At 37.1% G+C, this 9618-nt stretch overlaps 1 non-coding gene across 1 annotated transcript; it reads right to left on the bottom strand.

The window, feature by feature from the left end:
• Positions 1-9110: 9110 nt before the first annotated feature.
• Positions 9111-9183, bottom strand: TRNAV-GAC (transfer RNA valine (anticodon GAC)). Its single transcript has one exon. It is a non-coding gene; the product is annotated as a tRNA-Val (tRNA).
• Between the last annotated feature and the right edge of the window lie 435 nt (positions 9184-9618).

Here is a 9618-nt window from a genome sequence, read left to right as displayed (position 1 = left end):
ACAAAAAGATAAAGAAAACACACTCATAGAGAGGCCCCCTCTCTCCTTTTTTCCTTTTATCTCTAAAACCTCAATAAACTCAAATTGAGTCCCCTGCTTGTCTTCTACAACAAGTAATAGATACCTTTTTTTTGCTTGTTTTTGTTTGATATTTTTGAAGCCTTAGAATTGGTATTCATGATTTTCTCCAATTCTAAACATATTCAATACTAAACTATGCAAACAAAATATTGACAACACACCAAAGATAGATTGATCTCCACTTGATCCTCTCTTCCTAAACTAAGCTAAGCATTGTTTTGGACTACAAGCTCCTATTCCATGGAACAAAGAAGAGAGTGTATACCTCACCATTCGATTCCATTGGCCTCAAAAGCAAAAATAAAATATTGCTACTTTCACCAATGCCGTATAGATAATGCGGGACTTGATGAAGCTCTTATTTTTTCAAGAAATTCAACCAATGCAACTATGGATATCTCTCACCTAGCCATTACACACTCTTTCTCACTAATCTAGTCCTCCATCTCTTAACATTGAAAGCATGAAAGATTCAATGATGATCAGTGTAATGAACTTACAGACTCACCTTCTCATCGTAGTCAAGACTCGAAAATGCATCGATGGCTCCACAATTCAAATGTGACTCCTCAAAGTACTCTCTCTTTCCATCATTTTGATTTGATTCGTATATGAGCTTCACATGTAGAAAGGGATGGAGAAGAAGAAAAAGAGGAAGAAGATGAAGAAGATGAAGAAGAAGAAGAAGAAGAAGAGGAGGAGGAGAAGAGCTCTCTCTCTCTCTCTCTCTCTCTCTCTCTCTCTCTCTCTCTCTCTCTCTCTCTCTCTCTCTCTCTCTCTCTCTCTCTCTTTCTCGCAGGCAAGAAGCAAAGGACGAGGCTCTCTAAAAATTTGCACACACTAGAATGAGCTTATCCTTTCACTTTTTGGCCTTTATACTTAGGTTTTTTTGAAATGAGGAGCTCTCTCCCAAAGTTGAGCACCCCTTCTCCCCTTCTGATCAAGTTCATCCTCCCTTTAATGCATATAGATCGAAATAACCAAACCACCTTTGCATATACTAAATTGAAATGTTGTACCCACAACCATCTAACTATTGCAAGTACCACTTCAACTTAAGATATTTTTACAAATTGCATGAGAGTGAGCACAATTCTCATAGTTACATCAAAATAATCTTCAACAAATTACAAGGACCTGAAAATTTAATTCTGCACTTGTATCCACTTCGGATTTTTTTCCCTTTGAGGATTTTTTGCCTTTTGAATTCATGTGGGATGCAAATGGCAATTAACACCCTTACTTCATTATAGAGTTGGCACCATGTCCTAGCTTGATTTTTGGATCTTCCCATGAGTTGGACCACTTGATCACACCCTAGAATGATGATGCAAGTGCTCTTATGCCATGTTTCTTATTATTTCTAGAATTTCCTTATTGAGCCCCTAGCTAACTTGAAATTACTCTTAGATACAAGGTAGGATCCTTTTGATTGTCCACATGTTGTCATGTAAGTCATTCTCTACCACTACTTCTTTTGATGAATTAGGAGATGTTGTCTCTAGTTGGATTGACTCAACCATCCTTGCTACTATTATTGGTGTAAGATTGCTCCCTCATTACACTCACTCTATAAGATTATTGAGACTTGGCCCAATACCATGAAAGTTTCCTCCAATAATTGTGTATCATTTTGTGTCTTGTGGCAATGCATTTTCTAGATCATTGTGGTGCATGCATCATATAATAGTCAATGGTTCCTTTGAAGCCTTCACCTATACTAACTAGCATGCATTAGTTATGCTAAGCTCATTATTGGCATATGAGTAATGTCCTCTATCATCTACAGAAAAGAAAAGTAAACGTATAATAGATTGAGATGAGTAAAACAAAAGACATTATTATGGCTTTACTATAGGACTTTACCCTAGCAAAATATTTTTACTAGCATGATATCAAAGATGCCAGTCATAAACTAGTGATTTGTTGCAAAAATTTACAATTTTCACATATTGGGTGGTATATATTTGAAGGCTTTTCTCCCTATGAAATAAGCAAAACATCCCCCCTCCCCAACATCCTTGAGTCTATTATTAAACATTGTGTGTATTGGAGTAAAGTGTACTGAGGTAAAGGCTAGTTGGGCACTCCTTGTATATTTACACACTATACATTTCATATATAGGTGGAGTTAATCAAGAATAAGGGTAATCTTAATATCCATAAAAACACTTGGTCCTCTCTCTTGCTCTCTTACTCTTTTTCTCTCTCATACTTGTGTCTCCTCATCTGATCAATTGGTATCAAAGCATCATCCTTGAGAGCTCATGGTTGGAGCATGGAGTGCAAGGACTCAATTTGTATTGCAATATTGATACTTGCTATCTAAATCTAAAAGGGTCACAAATCTTATCACCAATCTCTCCAAATCAAGGGGAATAGGTGCTTTCATTAAGGAGCCATCAAGGCTCAATTTGGGGGCTGTTATAGCCCAAGTTTGAAGTGTTTGGACATCCATTGAAGGCTATTATCTAGGTCAATCAATGGGTTTTTGGGATTTCCCAAGAAGATATTGGGTTCATGTAATGATATACATGTGGTGCGGGGGTTACCTAGGCATAGGGTTAGCTATTTTCCTTGAGAAGCAAGGGCCAACTCCCGAATAGCACAAGGTCTACTGAGTCACAGAAGTAGGAGGCCTACTAGTATTTGTTATAGGTAGAAAATAATAAATATATTGAAATCTTGGTTTGTGTGGCTTGTTGACTAGCATCAAATCTTTTCATTATCTCGTAATTGAGGATGTTTTGGAGTAGAATGAAGGTGACGAAAACATCCTTTGGGTCTCATAAACTTAATGCTTTCTAGAACAGGAGGTAGCTTTTTTTCTATGCATTAGGCTCATTAATCATTTTTAATAAGGCTTAAACCTTGCCTCATAATAACCCTTTCACATTGGCAATAGTAAAGTAGTTTTAATTTGAAAAAGAGCCATGACTAGCTAGAAAGACTATAAAAGGGGCAAGATGCCCAAGGCGATTGAGAAATCTTAACCCTAGGTTTTATGTATTTAAAGGATGAGAAAGAATAGAGCAATCTTGCATCTCTATTCACATTGGTCAAATGTAAGTTGGATATTTGAAGAGTTTCTTTCACACTTGAACTTGAAGAATTTGTTATCTTTTAAGCAGCTAGATGCATCTTTGAATTGGCTCAAATTTAATTGATTGGCAAGATAGCTATATTCATACTACAATGAATTGAACAGATTGTTTTAAGCCACTTGTAGAGAACTATTTTTAGTTACTATAGTGAATTGGTTAATTGGACTATGTTCACCCTATAAAGAGGATAACCAAATTTTTGGAAGATTTCAAAGACGGTTCTATGCAAGTTTTTGGGGACTATTTGCTTGGTATAAAAGTCAAAACAATCACAAAAATATTGCAAAAGCTAGCATGCATTGAGAAAAATGTGGATCAATTTTTGGGCATCAAATTGGAATATTTTAGTATTGTATTTGCAATCAATTGGCTATTGTAGTAAGCACTCAATTTGTAGGATTTTCGACTTCTTATTGGTGCAACTAATGTCATTGTCTTGCCTCTTGATTTGCATTCATTGCAATTGCGATGGCATGATCATTTGCTTTTGAAAATGCAATTTTTAACATTGAGAACTTGGATGGAACTAACTCTTCTTATTGGAAGGAGTAGTTTTATACTTTTTTGGTTCAATAGAAGCATGTTAAGCCCACTAAATGAGAAGACCAAAGCTTGAAGACATGGATAAAGATGATTGGGACAAAGTGGATGAGCTTGCATGCTTTACTATCATGTTGACACTCTCTAAATCCATGTAATTCAATGTAAAGGACAAAGAGCGGTATCTATAGTCACATAGAGAGTGATTTGATGATTTGCATTGTGTGATGTAGGTAGAAAATGTCACCTTTGTTTGGGAAATGATTGCATGTAACATTGTCGGAGTGGGAAATGTTCATATATGTCTTGCAAATGGTTATTTCTTTGTAGTCGAGGATGCACAACATGTATTGAATCTCAAGAAGAGTTTGATTAGCATTGGAAAACTAAATATTGTGGGTACCATATTATCTTTGGTAATCATCCATAGAAAATTTGCAATGGGTCTGTTGTAGTTGCACAATGGCCCAAGTCTAGTACTTTTTGCTCTTTGTATATGTCTATGTAATAGATCATGTTATGGCTATCACAAAGCAGTCATCTCTACCTCTTTGGCATCATTCTTTGGGTCATACATATGTGATATGAATAAAAATTCATTCTCATTTTTGTTGTATGTTCCTTCTTTTAACTTCTCAATTTTTCATATGTATGATGTGTGGCAAGCAATAACTTCTCACATAAGAAAACTCATGGGAAAAAGAGGTCTAAACATTGGACCTATGTCTACTATATGCAAGTGGGAGGAGCATACTTTCTCATGCTTATTGATGATGCTACATGACAAGTATGGGTTTATCCTATTTGCAAAAGAGTGATAATTGTGATGCATTTCAAAAGTTATTAGCATATGTAGAGATTTAATCAGGTAAAGAACCAAAATGCTTGTGTTCTAATAATGATGTGAGTACACTTCTCATTTCTTTCAAAATTTTTGTGAGTTGATAGACATCAAGGAGGAGTTGATTACATTTGAAAACCTAGCTCAAAATGGGGTTGTAGAAGATATGAATAAGACCATATAAAAAAGAATTTGGAGCAAGCTCTCTAATGTAGGCCATATGGATTTTGGGTTGAATTCGTCAAAGAAATGGTTTATTTGATCAATAAATCACCTAGGAAGCCATTGGAAGGAAACACTCTTGAAGTGATGTGGTCCAGAAAGAAGCCCTCTTATCACCCATTACATGTACTTGACTATGAGGCTTATATGTATATTTCTAGGGGACAAGAGGAGCAAGCTCAATCCTAAGTCATAAAAATATATATTTCTTGTGTATGGAGATTCAAGAGAGATGGGATACCTTTATGGGATCCCAAAGGAAAGAAATATAGTATGTAGCCATGATGTGATATTCAATGAAGAAAAGATGCATAATCAACCTGTGAAGTCTATTGAGATATAAAGGGTGATATTTCAAGAGGATGGACAGCCACATATCAACTACATGCATGGTCCATCCTACATGATGTAGGGTTAGAACAACTAGTAAATGTTGAGGTGGGAGTGCCACAGCTAGGTGTGTAACATGATTGAGAGTTGGGATGGCAAAGTGCTCAAGTTAAGTGGGTATTCAGACAATCTATGAGAGTCTCCAAACCTCCACATACACTCCATCTCTTGATTATGTCATGATAGATTGCAAAAGGCCCCATGTTATGAGGATAAAATATGTAGGGATAATAGTCATAATTGAAAAAAGGCTATGTAGTCAAAGATGGATTCCTTACCTAAGGGCAAGCATGCATTACCTTGTAAATGGGTTTATAAGCTAAAATTGTCCATCAAATGCATTCCTAAGTATAAGGCAAAATTGGTAGCCAAGGAGTTTAAGTAAAAGAATGTGATTTTATTAGTAGACAAGTAACAAGTCTTCTTATAGTGCCCTCAAACCTTGATTGCCAAGGAGGACATGGAGCTTGTCCAAATGGGTGTAAAGATATGTTTCTTGTATGGGAACATGCATGATAAAGTCTGCATGCAATAATAGAAGGGTTTGTTGTGTAGGGCAATAATAATTGGTATGTAAGGTTCACAAAAGTCTATATGGGCTAAAGTAAGATCTAAGGAATTGGTACAATAAGTTTGATGCTTTTATGTACTTTTATGAATATACAAGGAGTGAGACAATTTATCATCTCTACACAAAGAAGGATATGGATGGTAGCCTTATTTATGCAGATGGCATGCTTGTTGCTGGAAAATCTATCTTAGATGTGGATGCACTAAAGAAGGCTATCCTTCTCTACACGAAGAAGGCTATGGATAGTAGCCTTATGATTTTGATTCTTTATGTGGATGACGTGCTTATTGTTGGAAAATTTGCCTTGGATATGGATGCAATGAAGAAAAGGTTGCATGAAATTTTTGATATGAAGGATTTAAGAAATATGGGTCATATCCTTGGCATGAGGATTATGGGAGATAGAGATAAGAAAATTATTAATTTGTCATAGAAAGAGTGTATTGGAAAACCTGGGTCGTATCCTTGGCATGAGGATTATGGGCAATAGACATAAGAAAATTCTTCAATATGGAGAGAGGGAAGATGATAGGTGTTCCTCTTTGCCTCCATTTTTGAAAGTTTGCCAAGAGAATAACCCTAAATCAAATGAGTAAAATGTTCAAATGGCAAAGATATTTTATGCATCCATGGATGGTAGCTTGATGTATACCATGGTAGCTACAAGTCTAGACATTGCTTATGCAATGGGAGTGGTTAGCAAGTTAATGCAAACCCTAGCAATTAGCATTGGTAAGCAATAAAGATCATCATGAGATACATCAATGGTATATGAGCTATGTGCATTTGTTTTGGAAGGAATGATACATATATCCTTAGGCATGTAGATGCCAATTTATGCACATTATCCTCCTTTTTTTATTTGAATGAGAGATTGAAGTATGTTAAGTATTGTTAAGAGTTTGATGTGAGTTTTAGAAATGCCTTGCTTGAAAACTAGGGCCTGTGTCACAAGTTTTGGACATAATCATTTGTAGGTATTGAGGACTAGTTGTATTGAAGTCTTTCACCATTTCTTCTATGATACTTTAGAGCTCCTTTACATGATATCTACAAGTGCTTCTTTGCATCTCATGTTTGTGTGTGACATGATGGATGAACATGTTTTTCACTCTAACCCTAACATCATGTAATACACTACATATTCACAATTGAAGAGCACTTAGAAATGTTTATTTTGCCTCAAATGTGCTCCATTTGATTTGGTGGTGTTTAATATGAGACGCTAATATATTTGCAATGATGATGAGCCAACCCTTTTGAATGGTGCAAAATTAATATTTGATCACTTTTTAGCTAGTGTGCAGAGATTTCCTAAATGCACATTGTAGTTGCAAAAATATTGTAGGTAAAAACTAAACATTTAAATTATCAAAAAACAATAGTTGAGGTGATCATATGGAGGAATCAAAGCGATGAGGTGTTAGCTCTCTTCGAAGTGCTAAAAACCATGGCTTATGCCCAAATAAACTATGGTGCTTTTGGATGACCTCCTAGAATGAAGAGTCAGGAAATGTCATGGATGCAAAATCAAATATTTGTGCCCAAAAAGCCATATTCAAAGTGAAAGAGTGTAGTAGATATGGTAATGATGAATGATCTTGAATCCAAGTGCATACACAACTGTAACTACCTCAACTCATTGATTCTCCTAGCTATCCAAGCAATGTATTATTTGCACATGTTGTAGCCCAAGAAAATGAGCTTTCAAGCACAAATTTGTACTCGTCAATGCGATGGAGTATGCAATTGAGGTGGTGATGAAAGAATGCTACTTCACGTGCTCCATTATACCTCAATTGTCACAAATGCTGATGCTTATGCTTATTTCTTAGATGATGGTGAAGTATGTAGCACGTGGAAGCCCTCAAAAACACAATTTTTGGCATAAAAGATCAACAATAGAGGTGATGGGGCATGCAATTGTGGTGATCAAATATGCTTCTCGATGGTGTGGAAAAACATTAAAAAATGCTTCCAAATGCACCCCAACCAAGCTAGAACCACAACTTACCACATGCATAGATCACTTTTAGCTAATTTCCTACCACTCTTGAGTTCAAGAAGCATTAAAAAAGCTTAAGTAAAAATGTAAGAAAGTTCAACTTGTGTGCTTTTGACATGCTCTACAATCAAGATATAAGTGGAGGTGCACCAAACTGTGCAAGCATGCAATGCATTGGATGTATTCAAGAATCTAAGCTTACAAAATATTATAAAATGAAGCTTTTAATGAGTTTTTATGTTTTTGAAAGAGAATAGAAAGAGAAGAAATCCTATTCTTATCTACTTCCTAGTCCACACTCATCAAGGTCGTTCCATTCTAACTTAGCTTTCAAGCAAGTTCCATTTTGACTTGACCTTCAAGCTAGTTCCATTCTGATTTGGCCTTCTTATCTAGCCATATGTGCTTTAGAAGGATCATATATTCAAAGAGTAAGAAGCTCAATACTTTTGACTAGTTAAACTTCTTAATTTTCCACAATAGGTTTCCCTAATCTAGCCATGCATGTTTTGAATTAGCCATACCTTCTCTTGTCAGAGAGCAAAACTCAATTCTTTCAAGAAATCACGGCCTCTTATTCTTACATTGGTGAGAATATGAGCTCCTATGCAAGAAAGGATTCCACCCTTTGTCCTAGAAATGGAACAAAAAATGTTGATCTCTTGATTGTGGGATTGTCAATCGGACTCTTATTCTTTCAAGAGTTTCCTTCTAGTGTGGAATAATGTGGCTACCCCTCACCTAGCCAACTTATACTGTAGATTTGAGCTACTCTCTCTCTCTCCACACATAAGCACATCCTTAGGAAATCAAAGAAACATTACCTCATGTTATTGAATACAACTAATACCTTGTTGGATATAATGAAACATGACTAGAGATTGGTCATAGCAGGAGACCATTCCACTCTCACCTTGGGTAATGAAGAGTTAAAAAGGGACAAAATGATAGGTTCACAGTTAGAGAAAGCAATATTGTAAATTCATATCCTCAGCCTCAAAGGAGGGAGTGAGCAAGGATCAAAGATCCCAATCGCATATCCATGTGGATGTCCCAAAAGCATGGAGGAGGAGGATGAAGGGCCATTCCAAAAAAAGCACACTCTTCATTTGAGGGACATACCGACGGAGGCAGAGTTGGATGCTTTAGTCTCTTTGGTCGCCGGCAAAGGGCTAGCTGGAGCTGGGGACGGGGGCCGGGGCAATCACTCTACGAATTCGACGGGTGACTAAGGCTTGCGAAGCACCATCCTAGCAAAATGCGTGGCTTGGTGGTGTGCAGTGCAACTAAGAGCTGGGCGTTGCTCCACAACGCATAGCAAAATGGTTCCCGCGGAGGGCCGGCCAAAATTGAGGCTGGACATGCAGGGTTTCGAACCCTGTACATCTTGCACGTCAAGCAAGTGCTCTACCAACTGAGCTACACGTCCTCGGTTGGGAGAGGACCGCCTCCTTAGGCATGCTAACATGTGCAAGCAGTAGCTGCCGAACACGGTACAGGCTAAGGCTAAGGCTCGTTTGGAACTGGTTTTATTTAGATTCTAGGCCCTCCGTGTGCACATGGCCGGCTTATTTGACAAAGCAAAAGGCTTTTTGGAGCGTGCGATGCATTGCAATCCTGAACTATTACTTGGCTTGGCATTAGGGACATAAGTAGTCTTTCGGAATATGGTAGGGGGCCACCTAAAAGACGGGGTGCCAGTCGCTCTTTTACCCCAAAGGAGAGCCCAAATAGTCTGAAACTCTCATATTCTTCCTGAATTGTGATTAGAAGGGCTAATTATTTGCTTGATGCATTTCAATTCTATGTAGTTTTTTCAATGTAGTGACTTATGAATTGCCCTTGTTTAGTTTATATTGATCAA

Source organism: Lygodium microphyllum, chromosome 7 (genome assembly GCF_053477565.2).
Source record: "Lygodium microphyllum isolate KBCC chromosome 7, Lygodium_microphyllum_v1.1.10, whole genome shotgun sequence".
In the NCBI taxonomy this organism is placed as follows: domain Eukaryota; kingdom Viridiplantae; phylum Streptophyta; class Polypodiopsida; order Schizaeales; family Lygodiaceae; genus Lygodium; species Lygodium microphyllum.
This window is presented reverse-complemented; position numbering and strand designations above follow the sequence as displayed.